This window comes from Salmo salar, chromosome 05 (assembly GCF_965601325.2).
Source record: "Salmo salar chromosome 05, fSalSal1, whole genome shotgun sequence".
Lineage (NCBI taxonomy): Eukaryota > Metazoa > Chordata > Actinopteri > Salmoniformes > Salmonidae > Salmo > Salmo salar.
The window spans coordinates 83003885-83030225 of NC_138295.1; the positions used below are offsets into that span (position 1 = coordinate 83003885).

Below are 26341 nucleotides of genomic sequence, written 5' to 3' on the forward strand. Positions count from 1 at the left end.
ACCTATCAAACCTTGGTGTGCCTCGCTTCTTCTCGATGTCCTCATCAACTTCTGGGTCACTGATATAAAGCGCCCGTGAGATTGTCAGAAACCTTTTGCATGACATGACAGTGGAGGGGAAAGGCAGTTGATAGAGGGGAGCAGTTTTCCAGTAGTCTTTCAGGGTTTTCAGCTTCACAAGACCCATGTAAATAACCATTGACAGGTAGCAAAACAGATCTGACATGGAAATGAGCTTCCATCCCTCTTTCTTGCCTGCCTGCTTCTTAGCATCATACTTATTAGTGTTCAACACCAGGGAATCAACAACTGATGAGGTGAAAAACAGCTGAAAAAGTTGAATTGGGCTGTACTTTGAGGTCATGTCCAGCTGAGGTCCTGGTGGCCTTTTCGGTCTAAATGTTGGAGGAAGTGGCTCGACATCCTCCTCCAGCACAGAGTGCCAATGACCCTCTTCCTCTCTGTTTGCAGGTTTATCTCTTCCCCACCTCCGCTTCTTTGTCACTGACTTCACTGACTTCACACCTGGCCGGACGGGGGTAGGTGTGGAGCCGGAGACAGCAGGGGTCCGGCTGGATGAACCAGCTTCAGTGGGGGATGGGCACCTTGGCAGTGGGGGCTCCCAGTCAGAATCGGTGGGACTGTGAAATAAAGACAGACACAGACACAGATTATATATAGAGGGAGCCAAATCACTATGGTGCGGTGTTGTTCCATTCTACCCCATTCCATGTTTAGATAAAATAAATGTTAAAATGTTTTAATATATACAGACACACAGACACACAGACACAGATTATATATAGAGGAGGGAACCCAATCACTATGGTGAGGTGTTGTTCCATTCTACCCCATTCCATGTTTAGATAAAATACATGTTAAAAATATCTAATATATACATACATACATACATACAGAAACACAGGCACAGATTATATATAGAGGAGGGTACCCAATCACATACATATACACACACACACACACACACACACACACACACACACACACACACACACACACACACACACACACACACACACACACACACACACACAGAATGTAGAGCCATATGTACTTTACACATTTCATTACACATTTCATTACTTATTATATATGGCAAATAAAATAAAAACAACTCAAATGAATAATATTTGATATTATTAATTTCAAACAACGGCATGAGAAGTACCTACCGGTCCAACACTGCATCCTCTCCGTACAAAAACATCTCCTCGGTTTGCGAGTCAAAACTGTTGTCACTATCTGACTCATCTTGTAGTAATTCCGTCTCACTTTCTCTATCAATTTCGTCGATAATATCGTGTAGATCTGTATACCTAGACTTTGCCTTTGATTTCCCAGATTTAGTTGCCATAATTCTTCAGATAAAACTGCGGAAAATGCTCTCGAAACAATACTGCTATGTGTAACCAGCGTGGCTGCTTCAGGTAAAATTTTCAATGGCGAATGAGTGTCTTTACGCTCGAGTTTCAAGCAAGGGCTAGTCTTCCCGGATATAACCATCACACATTGCCGTTTACCTCAGCTCATTGGCTATCTACCAAGCTAGATTTTAAGACAATCAGTGGTCATTGGGCCGAAATACAGTCAATCAACGAAGCACTGGTCATATCATTGGTGTGCAATGAGGTCATTGTTTTGTGTGTTCAAATCAGTTCCTTTCGGTCAATACGTCCCGCAAATAGAACCATGAAGTCGGGTTGTGTTACTAACAAACAGAGGATTGCAATGAAACCAACCATGACTAGATAAATGTAAGTTTAGTGTGAGTAATTACATCGAATGTTTCGTCGAAAGTTGAAGGAGACGGAATTCATGACACAAGCCGTTAACAAAATGTTTCATGTTAGGCTAAAAATGGATTTTATCTGGCCAACATCCGGTGAAATTGCAGAGCGACAAATTCAAATGACAGAAATCGTAATATTAAACATTCATGAAAATACAAGTGTCATACATCATTTAAAAGTTTATCGTCTTGTTAATCCAGCCACTTTGTCAGATTTCAAAAAGGCTTTACGGCGAAAGCACCCCATGCGATTATCTGAGGACAGCGCCCTGCACACAAAAGCATTACATACATTTTCCAACCAAGCAGATGTGTCACGAAAGTCAGAAATAGCGATAAAATAAATCACTTACCTTTTGAAGATCTTCATCTGGTTGCAATCACAAGGGTCCCACCTATATAACAAATGGTCCTTTTGTTCGATAATGTCCTTCTTTATATCCCAAAAAAGTCAGTTTCATTGGCGTGCTAGACTCAGTAATCCACCGGTTTCCCTCGTTCAAAATGCATACAAATGAATCCCGTAGGTTACCAATAAACTTCTTCTAAACAAGTCAAACAACGTTCCTAATCAATCCTCAGGTACCCTATTATGTAAATAAACAATAACATTTAAGACAGAGAATACCAGAGACCATTACCGGAGATAAATAACGAAGTATGCGCACTCACCTGAACGCAGTACAAACACTACAGCCAAAATGGGAGCCGCTTAGAAAACTACAAATTCTAGCAAATTTTTCAAAAAACAAGCCTGAAACTCTTTCTAAAGACTGTTGACATCTAGTGAAAGCCCGAGGAACTGCAATCTGGGAGGACTTCCTTTTATATTCACATTCCCAGCCATTGTAATCAGAGGTGAGAAGAGAAAATTAGAAAAACAAATGTCTGGACAGATTTTCCTCGGGTTTTCACCTGCCATATTAGTTCGGTTATACTCACAGACATTATTTTAACAGTTTTGGAAACCTTAGAGTGTTTTCTATCCAATACTACCAATTACATGCATATCCAAGCTTCTGGGCCTGAGTAACAGGCAGTTTACATTGGGCACCTCATTCATCCAATCTTCCAAATACTGCCCAATAGCCTGAAGAAGTTAATGAATTCCACCCCGTAGCACTCATGTCGGTAGCCATGAAGTTCTTTGAAAGGCTGGTCATGGCTCACATCAACACCATCATGCCAGAAACCCTAGACCCACTCCAAATCGCATTCCGCCCCAACAGATCCACAGATGACGCAATCTCAATCACAGTCCACACTGCCCTTTCCCACCTGGACAAAAGGAACACCTATGTGAGATTACTGTTCATTGACTACAGCGTTCAACACCATAGTGTCCACAAAGCTCATCACTAAGCTAAGGACACTGGGACTAAACACCTCCCTCTGCAACTGGATCCTGGACTTCCTGACGGGCCGCCCCCAGGTGGTAAGGGTAGGCAACAAGAAGACTCTAGTTTCAGCTCCTGGCTGGCTCTGCACTGTATTTGGGGTTCCTGAGTGGCACAGCGGTCTAAGGCACTGCATCTCAGACCCTAGTTTGATTCCAGGCTGTATCACAACCAGCCATGATTGGTAGTCCCATAGGGTGGTGCACAATTGTCCCAATTGGATCCTCAACACTGGGGCCCTTCAGGGGTGCATGCTTAGTCCCCTCCTGTACTCCCTGTTCACTCACGACTGCATGGCCTAGCACAACTCCAACACCATCATTAAGTTTGCTGACGATACAACAGTGGTAGGCCTGATCACCGACAATGATGAGACAGCCTATAGGGAGGAGGTCAGAGACCTGGCAGTGTGGTGCCAGGACAACAAGCTCTCTCTCAATGTGAGCAAGACAAAGGAGCTGATCATGGACTATAGGAAAATAAGGGTGAACAGGCCCTTATTAACATTGATGGGACTGAAGTGGATCGGGTTGAGATTTTCAAGTTCCTTGGCGTCCACATCACCAACAAACCATCATAGTCCAAACACACCAAGACAGTTGTGAAGAGGGCATGACAACACTTTTTCCCCCTCAAGAGACTTAAAACATTTGGCATAGGTCTCCAGATGCTAAAAAAATTCTACAGCTGGCAACTGCTCGGCATCTGATCGTAAGGCGCTACAGAGGGTAGTGTGTATGGCCCCATTTGTTTTTACATTGCTGCTACTCGCTGTTTATTATCTATGCATAGTCACTTTACAAATTACCTCGAACTACCTGTACCCCCACACATTGACTTGGTACTGGTACCCCCTGTATATAGCCTCGTTATTGTTATGTACATTTGTGTTACTTTTTGCTTGATTCCATTTTTTTATTTTAGTTTATTTAGTAAATATTTTATTAACTCTATTTCTTGAACTGCTTTGTTGTAAGTAAGCATTTCACGGTAGGGTCTACACCTGTTGTATTCGGCGCATGTGACAAATACATTTGATTTAATATCGAAAAGATCAAGCAAAGCCAGAGAAAAAAATACCATCAGCAGCCCATTATTCATTAATACTTAAGACCTTTCATTTCACTCAATTCAACTCTCAATCCATTTCACTTCAAATGGTAAAACTTGAAATTATTTTAACCTGGTATTTATAGTATTTCACAAAAACAACTAAGGCATTTTACCTGTCAGGTCAACCACTGTTTCCTGGGGGGAATAAAATAAACATTTGAATTGTGAAATGTGACTTTACAAACTACCAACCATTCTTGAACTTGAAATGTTATAAAACAGCTTTAAAAAGTTGAACCAACTCTTGTGTCCTATAATCAGTACTAAGCTACTGCCAAATAGATGTCCGCTTATTGAATTTAAATTTAGAAGCAATAGGGCCAAAATGTTTATTTCTTTAGAGTCTAGGACAATGGGTGGGGGGTGTAAACTGATATATGGAATTGTTTTAAGGTGGTCATACTATGGATCATTTAGCTATTTGATTTAGAATTTTAGGGCCCCTTTAGGTATTCCCCAAAATAAATTAAAAAAATTATTAAATATTGATTTTGGCTGCTAAAGCCCATAGAAATGCATTGAATAACACATTCATAAATGGCAAAACTTCTGCGAGCAGGCCTTTCTAATCAACCTTGCCCGGGTATCCTGGAAGGATATTGACCTCATCCCGTCAGTCGTGGATGCCTGGTCGTTCTTTAAAAGTAATTTCCTCACCACCTCACTTAAATAAGCATGCCCATTTTAAAAAAAATGTAGAACTAAGAACAGATATAGCCCTTGGTTCACTCTAGACCCGACTGCCCTCGACCAGCACAAAAACATCCTGTGGCGGACTGCAATAGCATCGAATAGTCCCCCCGATATGCAACTGTTCAGGGAAGTCAGGAACCAATACACGCAGTCAGTCAGGAAAGCAAAGGCTAGCTTTTTCAAACAGAAATGTGTATCCTGTAGCTCTAACTCCAAAAGGTTTTGGGACACTGTAAAGTCCATGGAGAACAACAGCACCTCCTCCCAGCTGCCCACTGCACTGAGGCTAGGTAACACTGTCACCACCGATAAATCCACAATAATCGAGAATTTCAATAAGCATTTCTCTACAGCTGGCAATGCTTTCCTCCTGGCTACCCCAACCCCGGCCAACAGCTCCGCAACCCCCGCAGCTACTTGCCCAAGCCTCCCTAGCTTCTTCTTCACCCAAATCCAGATAGCAGATGGTCTGAAAGAACTGCAAAACCTGGACCCGTACAAATCAGCTGGGCTAAACAATTTGGACCCTCTCTTTCTAAAATTATCCGCCGCCATTGTTGCAACCCCTATTACCAGTCTGTTCAACCTCTCTTTCGTTTCGTCCGAGATCCCTAAGGATTGGAAAGCTGCCGCGGTCATCCCCCTCTTCAAAGGGGGTGACACTCTAGACCCAAACTGTTATAGATCTATATCCATCCTGCTCTGTCTCTCTAAAGTCTTCGAAAGCCAAGTTAATAAACAGATCACCGACCATTTCGAATCCCACCGTACCTTCTCCGCTGTGCAATCCGGTTTCCGAGCTGGTCACGGGTGCACCTCAGCCACGCTCAAGGTACTAAACGATATCATAACTGCCATCGATAAAAGATTGTACTGTGCAGCCGTCTTCATCGACCTGGCCAAGGCTTTCTTATCTATCTTTCTTATTCTTTATTCTTATCGGCAGACTCAACAGCCTTGGTTTCTCAAATGACTGCCTCGCCTGGTTCACCAATTACGTCTCTGACAGAGTTCAGTGTGTCAAATCAGAGGGCCTGTTGTCCGGACCTATGGCAGTCTCTATGGGGGTACCACAGGGTTCAATTCTCGGGCCGACTCTTTTCTCTGTATAAATCAACGATGTCGCTCCTGCTGCAGGCGACTCCCTGATCCACCTGTACGCAGACGACACCATTCTGTATACATCTGGCCCTTCTTTGGACACTGTGTTAACAAACCTCCAAATGAGCTTCAATGCCATACAACACTCCTTCCGTGGCCTCCAACTGCTCTTAAACGCTAGTAAAACTAAATGCATGCTTTTCAACCGTTCGCTGTCCGCACCCGCCCGCCCGACTAGCATCACTACTCTGGACAGTTCTGACCTAGAATATGTGGACAACTACAAATACCTAGGTGTCTGGCTAGACTGTAAACTCTCCTTCCAGACTCATATTAAACATATCCAATCCTAAATTAAATCTAGAATCGGCTTCCTATTTCGCAGCAAAGCCTAGTTCACTCACGCCGCCTAGTAAAACTGACTATCCTACCGATCCTCGACTTCGGCGATGTAATTTACAAAATAGCCTCCAACACTCTGCTCAGCAAACTGGATGCAGTCTATCACAGTGCCATCTGTTTTGTCACCAAAGCCCCATATACCACCCACCACTGCGACCTGTATGCTCTAATCGGCTGGCCCTCACTACATATAATCGTCGCCAGACCCACTGGCTCCAGGTCATATATAAGTCTTTGCTAGGTAAAGCTCCGCCTTATCTCAACTCACTGGTCACGATAACAACACCCACCCGTAGCAAGCACTCCAGCAGGTATATCTCACTGGTCATCCCCAAAGCCAACACCTTCTTTGGCCGCCTTTCCTTCCAGTTCTCCGCTGCCAATGACTGGAATGTATTGAAAAAATAACTGAAGCTGGAGACTTATATTTCCCTCACTAACTTTAAACATCAGCTATCCAAGCAGCTAACCGATCGCTGCAGCTGTACATCACTCCAGTGTTCATTTGCTAAATTGTAATTACTTGCTACTATGGGCTATTTATTGCCTTACCTCCTCACGCCATTGGCACACACTGTATATAGACTTTCTTTTTTTCTATTGTGTTATTGACTGTATGCTTGTTTATTCCATGTGTAACTCTGTGTTGTTGTTTATGTCGCACTGCTTTGCTTTATCTTGGCCAGGTCGCAGTTGTAAATGAGAACTTGTTCTCAACTAGCCTACCTGGTTAAATAAAGGTGCCATTTAAAAAATAAAATATTTCATATCTCTAAAACACACCTGTGTGTGGAGACAAAAATGTCCCATCTGGCAAGAGTAGCCGATACTGACATTCAGAATGGTTCCCACCCACAGCCTCCCTGCCTGACACGCAGCCTGCAGAATAGAATGGAATGGTTATGTCTCTCTGTCTGTCACTGACCTTAACGTCATAACAATAGGAAAATCCACCCCAGAGCCAGAAGTTCACATCACCTAAGTTCATGAAGTCACTGCAGTGTCTAGCTTGTTGGACTACTTTATGGAGCAGAAAAATGCTTGGCACTGCTTTTAGGGGGAATATTTTTAATTCATGGCACAAAAAAAGTACTTTTGTCATTGACACAAAGTTCAACAAAGGCCCCAATAGATGTTGCAAATTAGTACAAAACTTACATGAAAGTGAAGACATCAATTATTTATCTCTATTCCATTAAATATTCAAGTGTGGTGAGACACACTTAGACACCTTGCCTTAAACATAATGATTTAGAACACAGTACACTCCACACACACACCAGCAATCCACTGTATAGGCAAATAATATCCATAACAGTGTTCTTAAGTGTATCCAGTCTAGGCCATCAGGCATCTCTGCCCACTGTGCAGACTAAGAGAGCAGTACACTGATTCACAACGTGTTAACAGGAATACCTTACCCATAGAAGAACAATACACAACAGATACATGAAAGAGACTAATGAAAAGAGACTAATGAAAAGAGAGACAAATGAGAGTCAAATGAAAAGAGAAATGAAAGCGAGACAAATGAAAGTCTTTCAAAAGCACCAAGTCTTACATTCATATCCTCTTCATGTAACCCACTTCTACAGTTTGATTCATTGCAGAGCTGGTGCTCAAGCATACTGTCTCAAACAATCAATATCTTTCAAGAGGACATGTAAGCACCAGAAAGTCAGAATCCAAGTTCCTCATAGAAAGCAAAATTATGTTGCTAATTTTTCTCAAGTCAAAGTACAAGCAATTATCCCACCTTGTATTTTGTGTTTCCGTCACACCTGTTGTGACTTTCTTTTATGCAACAGGACAGTACATTATCGCATAAAAACAGTTTGATGGAAACATGGCTAATGATGCCAATATGTCTCTGGACAACGTACCCAACGACAGTCACCAAAAGATCCTCTCAGAAGTCTGCTGGTCGTATCATCATGGTGGTAGCACGGAGAGAGTAACTAGACCCTTTGAAGTAGTGCCACCTGATCCCATTCAGTTTACCCATGTTCTGACCATGACTGTAGTACATCCCGTTCAGGTTCGATGGTCCACAGGCATCGAACCACCAACCTGAAGGCATAGAGAGAAAGGCAGAGAGAAACAAAGAAAATAGATTTTAGGCTTGATGTTACACTATCAGAGAACTATCAAAGTCATCACTGTGTGACCTCCCTGTAACCTCTGATTATCTCTGGATAGCTTTGTTGCAACGCCAAGTAGTCAACAATTGAACTTGACCAGTACAGAGAAAAAAATGTATGAAATGTATGCACTCACTACTGTAAGTCGCTCTGGATAAGAGCGTCTGCTAAATGACTAAAATGTAAATGTAAAAATGTCAACACTAGAGCAGACTCCAGCACTCCTCTCTTTGGATAGCTTTGCCCCATTCTGACCTCTGACCTTTCATTACAGGTGAGAGCGGAGTATGAGGGCAACTAACAAAACATAAATAGTCTACAACAATCTCTGTGAGCCCAACACGTTTAGACCAGCTACTTGGGGGGGGGAAATGCTGGTCTAGACATTGATAAGAGGATAAAGACGTATGTTTGTTGTGTATTTTCTGATGTACATTCTGGATCTAAATCCTGATGAGATTGTAGATTCTCATTCTTAATAGGAATTTCACTGTCATTTTGATTTATTCTGCTGGCCAGTTCCCTGGACTTCTAAACCAGCCATGGCATGTGTCCATCATTCTGTAAAATGCTGAGGGCTGCCACCTGGCTTCACCAGCTGAGATACCATTCTCTGCTTTGATATGTCAGTAACAATGCTGAATACATACTAACTGGCTCTGGCCTGCTCTGTAGTTCTTCTAGACCGGAGATAAAGTGGGTGAGGGTGACAGGGAGGTCAATGGGTTGAAAATGTTTTACCAAAATGACAAATGCTTCACCTAGCATAGTCTGGGTGGGTGGTTGTTGTTGTCTTATAGCTTCTACTTATCCAATCATTTCAGTTCTACAGGAGTACATACAGAGTGCATGTGTTTAGGGGTTAATGTGGACTTTAACCTCAGACATACCCCCGGTAAGCATGAGAGCACATTTGCAGATGCAGTTGTCGTTGTCCATATCCTCGGTACTGAAGTCTGCTCCGTTGATGACCAGGCTGCTCTGTCTGCCTGCCGTTCCACTGTGACTCTTCAGGAACAGCCTGACACAGTCGCCAGGGAAACACAGAGGGAAATAAAGCAGAAGCACAATGCTAGTGTCCTTTAGCTGCTGCAGAATGCTTTGTTCTTGTTCTCACTGTGTGCACGCTGGAGGACAGAGATTCACCACCACGCTGTTCTTCTAATCAAAATAATATGTACCGCCCCTTGCAACCTGGTCTCAGAGCATTTCATATTATTCTGTACATAAATCCAAGACACTCCATTTAATATTATATGTTTCGTTTCAAATGGTTACATGAGACAGATTGTTACTTAAGGCAAAAATGTACCTCCCCTTGTTCTCACTGTGTGAACGTTTGAGGACATAAATTCACCGCCACACTGTTCTTCTAATCTACTACAAAGAATATGTACCCTTCCAAATAAGTGTCTTTGAAATTCTCGTACGCTATATTAAAACCAATCACACCTGTTGCTTTTATAAAGAAAATCCTGGTTTATGAGGACATTGTCGGTTTCCTCGTTTGTCTCAAGCTGTATGTGTACTTCCTTGTGAACCCTTTGCACTCCCTCCTGCATTGTTTGTCCCTATCTACTGTACTGCATGTCAAGCAGCAGCAGCTCCAACTGTGGTTTATGAGTCAGACATCTTTGAGGTCTTGCCAGAACCAGGTGATGGATAATTCACGGAAGAGAGAGACCCTATTTTTAGTCAGTGGTCTTGTATACTATGTTTATGTTGAATACTGTGTCTATGTTGAATACTGTGTCTATGTTAGACCATTATATATACAGTACAACAGTCACTTTGAGAGGGTTGATTAGTTCAACATATCAGGCCTCACAGCACGAAACCACATTTTCTATGATCTTAACGTATTTAACAAACATTGTTCAATTAATTAATCTATTACACGACTATGAATGACACAGATCATGAAATAAATTACTACATATCACAATTGAACTTGACCTGAACACTGGTGTTCATCAATTATAACGTCTCTATTTATCTGTGGTCCTCTGTGTGGTCATATATCTGACCCATCAAAGTCTCAGGCTGATCATTAATGTGGCTTGGCTGCTATGGTGACCAGGTGTTTGGCTCCTGTACAGTGACTCTGTGTCACATTAAGTACTGTAGTTATGGAAGGCAGCCTGGCTCTCTGAAACCCAGTGTGTCTGAAGAGCTGCAAAGTTGCTTAGGAGCCATGAACAGGGCGACCATGTCTATCGACAACATCTTGCTATCAGATGTGTGTGTATTCTTATGTATTGTTGGATACTACTGCACTGTTGGAGCTAGCAACACCAGCATTTAGCTAGGTATTACTGCACTGTTGGAGCTAGGAACACAAGAATTTAGCTAGGTATTACTGCACTGTTGGAGCTAGGAACACCAGCATTTAGCTAGGTATTACTGCACTGTTGGAGCTAAGAACACCAGCATTTAGCTAGGTATTACTGCACTGTTGGAGCTAGGAACACAAGCATTTAGCTAGGTATTACTGCACTGTTGGAGCTAGGAACACCAGCATTTAGCTAGGTATTACTGCACTGTTGGAGCTAGGAACACCAGCATTTAGCTAGGTATTACTGCACTGTTGGAGCTAGGAACACCAGCATTTAGCTAGGTATTACTGCACTGTTGGAGCTAGGAACACAAGCATTTAGCTAGGTATTACTGCACTGTTGGAGCTAGGAACACCAGCATTTAGCTAGGTATTACTGCACTGTTGGAGCTAGGAACACCAGCATTTAGCTAGGTATTACTGCACTGTTGGAGCTAGGAACACCAGCATTTAGCTAGGTATTACTGCACTGTTGGAGCTAGGAACACCAGCATTTAGCTAGGTATTACTGCACTGTTGGAGCTAGGAACACCAGCATTTAGCTAGGTATTACTGTACTGTTGGAGCTAGGAACACAAGCATTTAGCTAGGTATTACTGCACTGTTGGAGCTAGGAACACCAGCATTTAGCTAGGTATTACTGCACTGTTGGAGCTAGGAACACAAGCCTTTAGCTAGGTATTACTGTACTGTTGGAGCTAGGAACACAAGCATTTAGCTAGGTATTACTGTACTGTTGGAGCTAGGAACACCAGCATTTAGCTAGGTATTACTGCACTGTTGGAGCTAGGAACACCAGCATTTAGCTAGGTATTACTGCACTGTTGGAGCTAGGAACACCAGCATTTAGCTAGGTATTACTGCACTGTTGGAGCTAGGAACACCAGCATTTAGCTAGGTATTACTGCACTGTTGGAGCTAGGAACACAAGCATTTAGCTAGGTATTACTGCACTGTTGGAGCTAGGAACACAAGCATTTAGCTAGGTATTACTGCACTGTTGGAGGTAGGAACACAAGCATTTAGCTAGGTATTACTGCACTGTTGGAGCTAGGAACACAAGCCTTGTGTACACAACCAGTAACATTTTATTGGATTTGAGCTGTAGGCCCATTTAATGCCACACTCCATAGAATAGCTTTCCTTTTAAAGGCTGTGATCTTCCTCTATAAGCCATGTTTAAAATAATGGTATTTATTTACATACATTCCCAATAACGGATAACACAGTATATACTGACTGCTATGTACTGTAAATTACTTTTCAATTTCCACTGATGGACTCTGTTTACTCTCCCTCTCAATACTACTCAAGAGTTACTCTAATAGGTCTTTGTACATCCTTCCTTCCATCCTTCTTTGTTTAACTGGTTAGTAAAAATGTGAGCCAGGTAAAAAAACAAATGGTACAAGTGTGTTTGTTTGTGTGATCACACGTCCGTGTGTGGGTGAACTAAATCAGATTGAGACAAAGCTTGCTGGTTATCATTCTAGGAAATATATAATTCCCTTTTACGATCTTACATTTTATTTAGTTAGTAATGGCATTGTGAAATGAGGCAGAGCCTCTCTTTCCCTAAGAAGCTGTGTGACAGTAGTTTGTTTTGGACCATCTCCATGACAAGTATTGCAGAATGGCCATGAAATAAGAATCTAGAGACCAAAATTGATTCCATTCCAGAACTCAAAAAGATTGTCCAGTATGTTTTTGAAGAGACAATAAATGAAAAAGTAAGAATTATGATCTGCTGAAGTCCTAGAAGCCTCAATCAGAAGGTTATGGACAAAGAAGTCAAGCAAACTGAAAAATGTATACATTCATTGATTACAAATCATGATTAGAGCCACCAGTGCCTCTCCATCGTTACTGTGATGGAAATACAACACCAAGCACATCATTGTCAGTGATAGAACAAAGTCCAATATCTCATTCCCACTTCATTAAAAATATACTGCAGGTCCTCAAGCAAGTATAGGCAACCACAGTTGAGTAGTTGAGTGACTATTTAAGTAGAAATGTGGGCGTATTTAGTGGAGAATGTCCTATGATCCTAAAAACTGTACTGTAGGTACGATACAATGCGCAGAGATACGACAAAACTTAATTTCCTCCGCTTAGGGTACATACAGATGTAGGATCTTAATTTGAGCCAGTTTGCTAGAGCAGGAAAATAATCCTGCAGCAACAGGAAATCAGAATTATTATGTGGATTTTAATTAATGCACATTTATGTCGGGGTTGAAACATTTTTCTTTAGGGCAAATCAAGTCTGGGTTTTCAAAGTGGAAATGACAAACTTTAGAAGCTTTTTTAAAACTCAAATACACCACAAGTTAGCATTTCCTTCTGTGCAGGAAAATTCTCAGCAACAAAAGAGTGATCAAATTAAGATCCTACATCTGTAGCTGATATCAGCACTCCTACTGTGAGACTCTAAGAATACGGCCCAGAACACATTGCTGGTATCCTACCTGTAATTCTGCTTCTCGCTGCCGATGTAGAAACGGCCATAGTGGGAGAAGGCCTGCTGTCCGTCCCAGTCGGTCACTTCCACCCTCAGGTTGTAGGGCCTCTGACTGGTCAGCAGGAACACAAACTCATTCCCCAGCCAGTGTTCTCCAAACAGACTCCCAAAGCCCTGCAACAACACAACAGCACAGGAACACTTGTAAGCCTTGTCTTCTGTTTTTGTAGTGTAAGGCAGCTTGATGTACAAGTACACCCCTTGGACAGGACACTAGTCTGTCGCAGGGCCTTGTCCCAGCAACACATGGTGCTATAGAAAAATAATGAATGTCATATCTTTTTTTAAAGGAATTCTGTTCTGTGTTTTACTCTTTTTTTAAGAATTCTGTTCTGTGTTTTACTCTTTTTTTTAAGAATTCTGTCCTGTGTTTTACTCTTTTTTTAAAGAATTCTGTTCTGTGTTTTACTCTTTTTTTTTAAGAATTTTGTTCTGTGTTTTACTCTTTTTTTTAAAGAATTCTGTTCTGTGTTTTACTCTTTTTTTAAAGAATTCTGTTCTGTGTTTTACTCTTTTTTTTAAAGAATTTTGTTCTGTGTTTTACTCTTTTTCTAAAGAATTATATTCTGTGTTTTACTCTTTTTGTAAAGAATTATGTTCTGTGTTTTACTCTTTTTTTAAATAACTACGTTCTGTTTTACAATTTTTTGACAGTGGTGAATTGAGGGAGACAGACAGATGAGTAGATAACGATATATTTATTTAACTAGGTAAGTCAGTTAAGAACAAACTCTTATTTTCAATGATGGCCTAGGAGTGGGTTAACTGCCTTGTTCAGGGGCAGAATGACAGATTTTTACCATGTCAGCTCGGGGATTTGATCCACCAACCTTTCGGTTTCTGGCCCCCCACTCTAACCACTAGGCTACCTGCTGCCCCTATAGAGAGAGAGATATAGATAGAGAGATATAGCTAGCGAGACATAGATAGAGGTAGATAGATGGAGAGAGAGCGATATATAGATAGAGAAATAGAGATAAGAGAGATAGATATAGCCTCCAGTATTTATGCTGCAATAGTTTGTGTCGGGGGGCTAGGATCAGTCTGTTATATCTGGAGTATTTCTCCTGTCTTATCCGGTGTCCTGTGTAAGAATGCTCCCCCTAACTCTCTTTCTCTCTTTTCTCTCTTCTCTCGGAGGACCTGAGCCCTAGGACCATGCCTCAGGACTACCTGGCCTGATGACTCCTTGCTGTCCCCAGTCCACCTGCTGCTGCTCCAGTTTCAACTGTTCTGCCTGCAGCTACTGAACCCTGACTTGTTCACTGGACGTGCTACCTTGTCCTGGACCTGCTGTCTCTAACTCTGAATGATCGGCTATGGAAAGCCAACTGACATTTACTCCTGAGGTGCTGACCTGTTGCACCCTCTACAACCACTGTGATTATTATTATTTGACCCTGCTGGTCATCTATGAACTTTTGAACATCTTGGCCATGTACTGTTATAATCTCCACCCGGCACAGCCAGAAGTGGACTGGCCCCCCTTCATAGCCTGGTTCCTCTCTAGGTTTCTTCCTAGGTTGCTGAGTTTCTAGGGAGTTTTTCCTAGCCACCGTGCTTCTACATCTGCATTGCTTGCTGTTTGGGGTTTTAGGCTGGGTTTCTGTATAGCACTTTGTGACATCGGCTGATGTAGAAAGGGCTTTATAAATACATTTGATTGATTGATAAAGAGATAGAGATTTAGATATAGACAGAGAGAGATATAGAGCGATAGGTTGGATTCTGCAGCACCAGTACTAGACCAGACCGTGGAATTAATCTTTCTTTACCAGAGACATTTTACAATATATCAACATTTGAATGGTGATCTAAGAACACCATGTTTAGACTCAACTTAAACAGTTTCCTCTCTCCTGTCATTTTCTCTCAGAAGTGTTCAATCAGAGGCCATCAGTGTCATTATGAAACACTCCCAAAAGAGGGGTCACCGAGCCAACACATACCCGTTGTATGCCAGCGTCTTTGCCAGGCTATACTCCACACTTCCTTAGCCCCTGACAGGAGGACAGTCCCCTCTCGCTCAGCCCAGAGGCCAAGGCCTTTTTAGCCACGGGGCTCTGTCAAGGCCTAATGGGGCTGGCAGTGGCAACACAGTGGATTCGTCCTAAATGGCCCATATTCATTTTAAAGTACAATACTTTTGACCAGGTCCCATAGGGCACCCTATTTCCCCATAGGGCTCTGGTCAAAAGTAGTGCACTATATAGGGAATACGGTGCCACTTGGGATGCACAAAGTCTGTTTTGTGCTATGCGTTTGTACTTGCTCCTTTTTCTGTTGTAGTTTGACATATACATTCATATGGTGGAATGTTTTGCAATGTAGAGATTCATATTTTCCCAAAAATCTACCAAGTTTCAATACCGGGAATAATTCCTATTTATCTCGAGAGTCCTGGGAAATACTGCAAAAATCAGACGTGCCCTTTTAAAACCAAGATGGTCACTATGCTAAGGTTCTCCCCAAATAAGAGGGGTGCTGTGCCACCTTGTCGGCTTGGCTGCGCCACTATGGAAAGATTTCAGAGCAAATTAAATGTACATTTAGTCATGATAGTTATTCTATCTTTGATCGCCAGCGCATTTCAGAAGTAGCCCCACAGAGCGCACTCTGAGTATAGTGTTGTTTCTTTGTAACGGCAGTCAAACAAAAGTCAAATGACCAAAGTTGCTAAACTTGCTAGATAACCTCCTTCAACGATGACAGAATATCTCCCATATTTGGCTAAATCAAGTTGATGATTATACAGAAAGCAGATTAGCTCATGAATAACAGGGAGAGGAAGTGGAAATAGTTTAAATATCAAGGCATCTTAACGAGGACTGTTTACACTGCTATATATTCCTCTGTCCCGTCCCGTCCCCCCCCCGTCCCCATGTCTTTGTGTGGAATTGTTTTGTGTTACGTGTTTTATGTGACGCGCCAGGCTGGTTTTCCATGATCCGTGTTTATTTCACGAAGTATATTTCTTTGGTAAACTATAGCTTTTGTGACTGTTTTCGCGCTTTGCACTTTTGCCATTTTTGCTGGAGGTTTTGACGCAGTTGCGTCCGTCTGTTGTTTGCTCCTGCCTAAATAAAGTGTAAAGTGTGCGCCTGTTCACAACTCTCTGCTCTCCTGCACCTGACTTCGCTACCAGTATGCACACCCGTGACACACACGCTCTTTAATAGGCTATACTGTAGGGTTTCCTGTAGGGTTTATTAACTGTATTCGGGGTCGTGTGTGCAGTCCAGCGTGACCGGCAGTGTCAATTATGCGTGCGCTTTGAATTTATGGCGACTTTGTGTCAAACATGCTAGACTAAAGGCTTCCATGTGACAACCTGTTTGGATAATGTCCAATAAATGTTTATGTTAATCTTTTGCTGAGGGATTTCATTAGTGCAGACATTGGGGAATTTTATTGTAATTTCCCGGGTCTTGTCATGTATTTTTGGGGGGTAAACGTCGAAAAGTGTTACCTGTACAGTCCCCGGGATCCTGATTACCCATGTTAATCCCTGGTGCTATGTATTCACCAACATCAGAAGAATGCTGTGAGGATATCCCCACCCTGTCCTCCTCACCATCTTGTACTCCTTCCATGTCCTCTGGAAGTCCATGGTTCCGTCTTTTCTCCTCTGAATGACGGACCATCCTCCCCCTGCTGCCTCCATGTTACAGTAAACCTACAGAGAGGGAGAGAGACAGAAAGACAGTGACATGAGTAGCTTACACACTACTCTCACACATGCAGTGCATATCATGACAATAAAGACTGTTTCCTGTAAAAGGAGTGACTCCTGTAGATGAGGCTCCCTGGTCCTTAGTTTTGTGTACCATGGTCAGGCCACAATGACGGAATGTGTCCTAAGCCCAGGGACGTAGCTCAGTGTAACCATGGACACTGACAGCAGCACAGCTGATAATGGACAGCAACACACTGTTGCCAGTCAGCCATCTGCGGCTTGGCAGGACACTACTGAGGAGGAGGACATCTGCTGTGTAGCTGTGCTGAAGAGGCCAGCCAAGAGTATTTCCAGCTCCAGCATATCACCCAGCCAGCCAGCCAGCCAATACCTGACATGTTCCTGGGATATTGTTGTTGAATCTTTTGGCAAGCTGCTTTAGAGTACCGTATATTAATTGCTGCCACTTCACTTGCAAGTTAACTAAAGTAGGTTACAGTCAAAAAAAGTGCAGCCTTTTATTTTTTCATGTCTGTTTTTGCTGTTTCCATGCAGAGGTAAAGCCAGGCCTGCGTATATCATCTAATATATGCCTCTATATTACACATTCTGCTAATAGAATTTACATCTCTTTTCCCCCTCTAATATTTATTGAAGATAATATCAAGTTTTCCGTACCTTTTTGGTCTCCTGTGTGTTGATGTGAATAGTATATACTCCACTGTTGTTGAAGCCAGCTTGAAAGATTTCAGAGCAGTCCCGATACTTTCTCTCCTCATGAGATGAATCGCTCTGCTTAAAGGCAAGGTTGCTGTTTGGGACCACTGTTTAAATAGATAATTAAATAAGAGCAAACACATTATCAGCTAGGCTCCAATTTGAATGCATCCAAAATCCTTTGTAATCAACAGCCCAGAATGGGTCAATTCCTATTAGAACAGGTTCTTATGTAATCAACAGCCCAGACTGGGTTAGTTCCTATTAGAACAGGTTCTTATGTAATCAACAGCCCAGACTGGGTCAGGTCCTATTAGAATAGGTTCTTATGTAATTAACAGCCCAGACTGGGTCAGCTCCTATTAGAACAGGTTCTTATGTTCTGGAATGCATCTTCTTATGAACTTAGAACATGTGGACATTGAAATTAAGGCCGGGTCCGGACCAAGTTTCAACCTATTCTCAACGCCCATGGACATCAGCCGGTGCTCACTGGGTTAGTCCAGCCTTCTTAGTCCAGTTATAGGCTTTATCTGTGCCCAGAGAATATCTTGTCTAAACCTGTGAACATTTGGCACAATATATCCTCCAGTACCTCTGTTGTATTTAACCCTACCTAGAGTTTTTAAATTCAACTCCTTCTTCCTGCAAATAATTACTATCTATGCTATGATATTCATACCCCAGAGTATTTTATTTATACTTTCTGTAACAGGAAACATTGGCCCCAGTATCCATCCAGTACCTCCAGACCCTCTGTCCATAGAGCAGAGCTTCAGCAGACTGTTGACGGTGTCCAGTGAGCTGCTGTTGTTGGCTAAGCAGGATACTGTTGTTGCCAGTGGGCCTGGTCCAGATGGGTCTGTAGCTCTGTGATCACACTGTTCTGTCTGGCTACCATCTGCTGCAGGCTGGACCTCTCCTCCTGTAAGGTGACCAGCTCCTCATGGTGCCCAGACTCCAGCTCCTGCATCTTCTGCTCCAAGAGCCTGATCAATACAAGTGATTTGAAAATCAGTTGATCAGTCAGTCAGCCAATAAATCAAGACAGAATTGTTCATGGGAAGAAAATCATTCATGTTGATTTGACCTGTTTCTTGTCGTGTAGCTTGCTGATCTCTGTAGAATGGTGGAGGAGCTTGGTCTCCAGTTTGTTGGTGGACAGAGAGTTCTCCAGGAGCTGAATCTCCAGCCTGGAGGTCTGATTCAACACCTGTCCATCAGGAAGCTGTTACTATCATTCATATTCACCCAGTCAAGTGTATAGACATCTATATAGGCTAAAAGTGGCACCATGTATTTTAATGTACTTCATAGGCCTATTCATCCAATCAAATGAGGATAATTGCTGAGTAGGCTACATGATTAAATAGTAAGTGTTACTGATATCATAACATGCACTTGAATGTTCTTTGGAGAGGGATATTTGTATATGATTCATACTGCACCTGGATCTCTACGTCTGTCAGTTTCCGTGTGTGCTGGGCAGTCTGGGTCAGGAGGTTGGTGCCTAGATCCAAGATGGCAGCTGTGTGGTTGTGGACAGCACTCTGCTGTAGCTGAGCCATCTCCACATTCAGACTGTCCTTCACATATCTCTCAATCTGACACATAAACACAGAGGTATGAAGGGATGTTTAGGGATTTACCTCTCTCGCCAGACTCAGGGTGTTCTGCACACTCACATTTAATTTCTAGGAATGTTCTCCAACTGGCTTAACATTGAACATGTTCTCACATAGTTCAGAGAACGTTAAGAAACAACTTCCTTCTGTGGGAATTTCAGTACTTCAGCATAACGTTTCCTACAGGTTTCCTCTTGGTTCTATTTAAAGTAATGTTCTCAAATTGTTCCAAGAACGTTAAGAAAACTTTCCATAAAAAACACAAGAAAACTTTTGTAATGTTCAGAGAATGTTATAAAAATGTTATTTAAAAACATACATCCCGTTCTCAGAACGTTAAGAAAACGTTCCAAAAAATCGTTCCATTCTCAGCATCACCAAAACTCTATCCTCTGTCTTGTTAAGTGTTTGATCTTAATGAGTGTTTGTTTCCTTTTAAAATGGGGTCTGTTTGAATAGACAAAATGAACAACTGTGACTGCGTAAAAGAACATGACACGCAAGCTCCATACTGGTGGCACAGTGAACTAATTCCATGGATAGACGACAGAAGATGATGCCATGTCACAATAAAAAAGAAATGTGTTGGATGATTAATGCAAACACATTTATAGGATTAGTGTCTGATAGATAAGTTGTCTGACAACGTCATGAAAATGTGCTTTGTGTCACGACTTCCGCCAAAGTTGGTCCCTCTCCTTGTTCGGGCGGCGTTCAGCGGTCGTCGTCACCGGTTTTCTAGTTGCCACCGATCCACGTTTTCTTTTTCCATTTGTTTTGTCTTCATTGTACACACCTGTTTTCCATTTCTTAATTAGTGTTCCCTATTTAACCCTCTGGTTTCCCCATTGGTTTTGTGAGTGTTTGTTCCGTGTTAAGCTGTCGCGTATGTTTGTGAGCTGAGTTTGCATTCCTATGTGGAATATTTTGTTGTTTTGTTGAGTAAAGACCTTTATTACTCATTCTCGATGTCCTGCGCCTGACTCTTGATACTTTGTTATGATTCTGAACCATCAGATAGCAAGCAACAATGACAAACAATCTGCCATGTGGGCAATCGTAGGTGGCTATTTTTAGCTAGTTTTATCTTGTTCTTGAAACCATGTCGTGTTTTGACTGATTTCATGTCAATGCTTATATGGCTAAAATTCGATAGCTAGTTAACCAACAACTGTAACAATGTATTTGTGCTCATTGTGAAAATGTATTTATGTTTTCAATAAACATTTGAAGACAAAATATAGTTGACATGTTGTCAACAATCTAAGCCAACCCTCTTTTTATTAAAATGTCCATAAGTAGATGTAGCAGAAAAGGAACAACAAATAACTAATACAGCGTGTACAAAATAGTGAAGGTGAAGCACCCTGAGACGCTATTATCTCCCCATAATATTTGATTGTTCAATTAATAAAATATATAATTAATCCTTTAAATCCCATATGATTCATTCATTTATTGTGATAAATTGTGATAACCTCAAATGATGTGTAACAACGCATGTGGTCTGTGACCCACGTTGACAGGACTGTTTTAATATCATGATCTGATGGGCGCTTCATGAGAATTTGAACTGAATGAATTTGAATGTTTAGAAGTATTTTTGTACTGCTTCAAGTGAGGAATCACTTCAAAAATACTTCCAAAGTACTCAAAACATTCAAATTCATTCAGTTTAAATTCTCATGAAACACCCATCAGATAGTGATATGAAAAACAATTCTGTCAGCGTCTATGTCAAAAACCCGTCCAAACATATAGGGTCAGTTTCCTGGACCCAGATTAAGTTTCCTGGACATAAAAGCATGTTGAATGGAGAATCAACATTGAAATTAACTAGTCCAGGACTAGGCTTAATCTGTATCTGGGATACCATCCCAAAGAGCAAGTGTACACCAATCCCCAGTGGGCTCCAATGGAGGTGATGCCGGCACCGTTGAAGCGACCGGTGAGCAGCCTCAGCTCATTGCCCATGTTGGCTGGGTAGAGGTTGAAGGAGACGTGGAAGGGCTGGCCTGCCGACAGAGAGCGCCCCCTGTTGGTGGTGAACACCAAGCTGTAGATGTAGTTTCCATGGTTGTACTTCCCAGACAGCTGGACAACGGCTCCATCTCTTGCTCTTCACCAGCATCGTGACCAAACACAGGAGACCAGTTGTAGCCGTATCTCAGCTGGAACCTAAGAAACAGAGAAGGATTTTCAAAATAAATATAGAAAGAATGTGTCTGTTGGGTAGTGTAGTTGGACTGAGTCAGTGGTGTCTGTTGGGTAGTGTTGTTGGACTGAGTCAGTGGTGTGTGTTGGGTAGTGTAGTTGGACTGAAACAGTGGTGTCTGTTGGGTAGTGTAGTTGGACTGAGACAGTGGTGTCTGTTGGGTAGTGTTGTTGGACTGAGTCAGTGGTGTCTATTGGGTAGTGTAGTTGGACTGAGTCAGTGGTGTGTGTTGGGTAGTGTAGTTGGACTCAGTCAGTGGTGTGTGTTGGGTAGTGTAGTTGGACTGAGTCAGTGGTGTCTGTTCATGGGTCAGGGTCTGCTCACCCGCTGATGTAGGTGTTGCTGTAGTAGTAGTAGTAGTAGTAGTTGTTGTTGGTCTCCCACACTCTGACTGCTGTGATGCGTCCCTCACTGTAGGAAGCAAATGGGGTCCCACCTCCCTGACCCACCGCAGAGGAATACGAGTACGGGTCTTTGATGGCTAAAATAACATGGGCAATATATTCACTATACTAATAATAAAAATGTATACATTCATAATTTTAATTTTACCAACACATTTCTGAAAGAGTTTACATTTTGAATAAAGTGCAGATTAATGAACTAAAGTACATTATGCAATGATTGAATCCATCAGTTTTTGTCTCATAATCTGAAAACAAGGCTCCCTAAATTCTATCAGCATGTCGATTGCGCTACCAGGGCTGGCAAAACCCTGGATCATTGCTATTCTAACTTCCGCGACGCATATAAGGCCCTCCCCCGCCCTCCTTTCGGAAAAGCTGACCACGACTCCATTTTGATGCTTCCAGCCTATAGACAGAAACTAAAACAGGAAGCTCCCACGCTCAGGTCTGTTCAACACTGGTCCGACCAATCGGATTCCACCCTTCAAGATTGCTTCGATCACGTGGACTGGGATATGTTCCGCATTGCCGCGAACAACAACATTGACGAATACGCTGAGTCGGTGAGCGGGTTTATTAGCAAGTGCATCGGCGATGTCGTACCCACAGCGACTATTAAAACATTCCCAAACCAGAAACCGTGGATTGATGGCAGCATTCGCGCAAAACTGAAAGCGCGAACCACTGCTTTTAATCAGGGCAAGGTGACCGGAAACATGACCGAATACAAACAGTGTAGCTATTCCCTCCGCAAGGCAACCAAACAAGCTAAGCGTCAGTATAGAGACAAAGTAGAGTCGCAATTCAACGGCTCAGACACGAGCGGTATGTGGCAGGGTCTACAGTCAATCACGGACTATAAAAGGAAAACCAGCCCCGCCGCGGACCCAGGATGTCTTGCTCCCAGACAGCCTAAACAACTTCTTTGCTCGCTTTGAGGACAATACAGTGCCACTGACAAGGCCCGCTACCAAAACCTGCGGGCTCTCCTTCACTGCAGCCGACGTGAGCAAAACATTTAAACGTGTCAACCCTCGCAGGGCTGCAGGCCCAGACTGACATCCCCAGCGTACGTCCTCAGAGCATGCGCAGACCAGCTGGCTGGTGTGTTTACGGACATATTCAATCATATCCTTATCCCAGTCTGCTGTCCCCCACATGCTTCAAGAGGGCCACCATTGTTCCTGTTCCCAAGAAAGCTAAGGTAACTGAGCTAATGACTACCGCCCCGTAGCACTCACTTCCGTCATAATGAAGTGCTTTGAGAGACGAGTCAAGGACCATATCACCTCCACCCTCCCTGACACCCTAGACCCACTCCAATTTGCTTACCGCCCCAATAGGTCCACAGACGACGCAATCGCAATCGCAATCACACTGCACACTGCCCTAACCCATCTGGACAAGAGGAATACCTATGTGAGAATGCTGTTCATCGACTACAGCTCAGCATTTAACACCATAGTACCCTCCAAACCCGTCATCAAGCTCGAGACCCTGGGTCTCGACCCCGCCCTGTGCAACTGGCTCCTGGACTTCCTGACCGGCCGCCCCCAGGTGGTGAGGGTAGGTAACAACATCTCCACCCCGCTGATCCTCAACACTGGGGCCCCACAAGGGGGCAGTTCTCAGCCCTCTCCTGTCCTCCCTCTTCACCCACGACTGCGTGGCCATGCACGCCTCCAACTCAATCATCAAGTTTGCAGACGACACTACAGTGGTAGGCTTGATTACCAACAACGACGAGACGGCCTACAGGGAGGAGGTGAGGGCCCTCGGAGTGTGGTGTCAGGAAAATAACCTCACACTCAACGTCAACAAAACAAAGGAGATGATCGTGGACTTCAGGAAACAGCAGAAGGAGCACCCCCCTATCCACATCGATGGGACAGTAGCGGAGAGGGGTAGAAAGTTTTAAGTTCCTCGGCGTACACATCCTGGACAAACTGAAATGGTCCAACCACACAGACAGCGTGGTGAAGAAGGCGCAGCAGCGCCTCTTCAACCTCAGGAGGCTGAAGAAATTTGGCTTGTCACCAAAAACACTCACAAACCTTTACAGATGCACAATCGAGAGCATCCTGTCGGGCTGTATCACCGCCTGGTACGGCAACTGCTCCGCCCACAACCGTAAGGCTCTCCAGAGGGTAGTGAGGTCTGCACAACGCATCACCGGGGGCAAACTACCTGCCCTCCAGGACACCTACACCACCCGATGTCACAGGAAGGCCAAAAAGATCATCAAGGACAACAACCACCCGAGCCACTGCCTGTTCACCCCGCTATCATCCAGAAGGCGAGGTCAGTACAGGTGCAGCAAAGCAGGGACCGAGAGACTGAAAAACAGCTTCTATCTCAAGGCCATCAGACTGTTAAACAGCCATCACTAACATTGAGTGGCTGCTGCCAACATACTGACTCAACTCCAGCCACTTTGATAATGGAAAATGGATCTAAGAAATGTATCACTACCCACTTCAAACAATGCCACTTCATATAACATTTACATACCCTTCATTACTCATCTCATATGTCTATACTGTACTCTATACCATCTACTGCATCTTGCCATCTTGATGTAATGTATCACTAGTCACTTTAAACAATGCCACTTTTATATGTTTACATACCCTACATTACTCATCTCATATGTATATACTGTACTCTATACCATCAACTGCATCTTGCCTATGCCGTTCTATACCATCACTCATTCATATATTTTTTTAATGTACATATTCTTATTCATTCCTTTACACTTGTGTGTGTATAAGGTAATTGTTGTGAAATTGTTAGGATAGATTACTCGTAGGATATTACTGCATTGTCGGAACTAGAAGCACAAGCATTTCGCTACACTCGCATTAACATCTGCTAACCATGTGTATGTGACAAATAAAATTTGATTTGATTTGAAAAATACTCATTGTGTTCTTTTGAATTGTAACAAATGAATGATCTGAAATAGGGATTAAAAAAATATACAATCTAACAACCGAACAATTAAAAGAATGTACCAAAATTGTATGAATGTGTACGAAAATCACTCAAAATCAGTCTCCCAATCTTCAGTTGTTTTATTACACCAAGAGGTACTCCTTCCCTTCAAACATCAACACGCTGAAAAAGACAAGAGGATCTGGTCATTAACAGGATGGTTAGTTCATTGGTTTGCTCAAATACCTACAGTATTATATTGTAGAATATTTGTTTCAGTACATGTATTTCAATTTAATTCTAGATGTGCACATGAGATTCCAACATTTTTGTCTCCATTATTGTCCGACGTTTTCTTAATATGTTACAATACTCACATCTTCATTAAATCACTGGCAACCTGTACATGTTACTACAGGAAAACAATATGATTTCATTTTTTGCAGATTAACCAGATAAATATCAGCAGAAGTTACAAAGTGAGAAAATAAATAAAAGTTTATATACACATTACTAAGTGAAATACCCGGAGGCACTTGTTACTACCTATCTATAAAATGTGATAGTTCAATTAACATATTGTTAGATTACTTGTTGGATATTACTGCATGGTCGGAACTAGAAGCACAAGCATTTCGCTACACTCGCATTAACATCTGCTAACCATGTGTATGTGACCAATAACATTTGATTTGATTTGATAGTAATACAAATATGTAATGTAGGACCTTATTGATAAAAAATAAAATGCCAATGTAAAGCACAATTGCTTTTGTGTAAGTAGGTTGAGTTATCTATACTGCTCAAAAAAATAAAGGGAACACTTAAACAACACAATGTAACTCCAAGTCAATCACACTTCTGTGAAATCAAACTGTCCACTTAGGAAGCAACACTGATTGACAATAAATTTCACATGCTGTTGTGTAAATGGAATAGACAACAGGTGGAAATTATAGGCAATAAGCAAGACACCCCCAATAAAGGAGTGGTTCTGCAGGGGGTGACCACAGACCACTTCTCAGTTCCTATGCTTCCTGGCTGATGTTTTGGTCACTTTTGTAAGCTGGCGGTGCTTTCACTCTAGTGGTAGCATGAGACGGAGTCTACAACCCACACAAGTGGCTCAGGTAGTGCAGCTCATCCAGGATGGCACATCAATGCGAGCTGTGGCAAGAAGGTTTGCTGTGTCTGTCAGCGTAGTGTCCAGAGCATGGAGGCGCTACCAGGAGACAGGCCAGTACATCA

At 42.5% G+C, this 26341-nt stretch overlaps 1 pseudogene; it reads right to left on the reverse strand.

The window, feature by feature from the left end:
- Positions 1-7573: 7573 nt before the first annotated feature.
- LOC145879581 (angiopoietin-1-like) lies at positions 7574-19574 on the reverse strand (annotated as a pseudogene).
- Positions 19575-26341: the final 6767 nt, after the last annotated feature.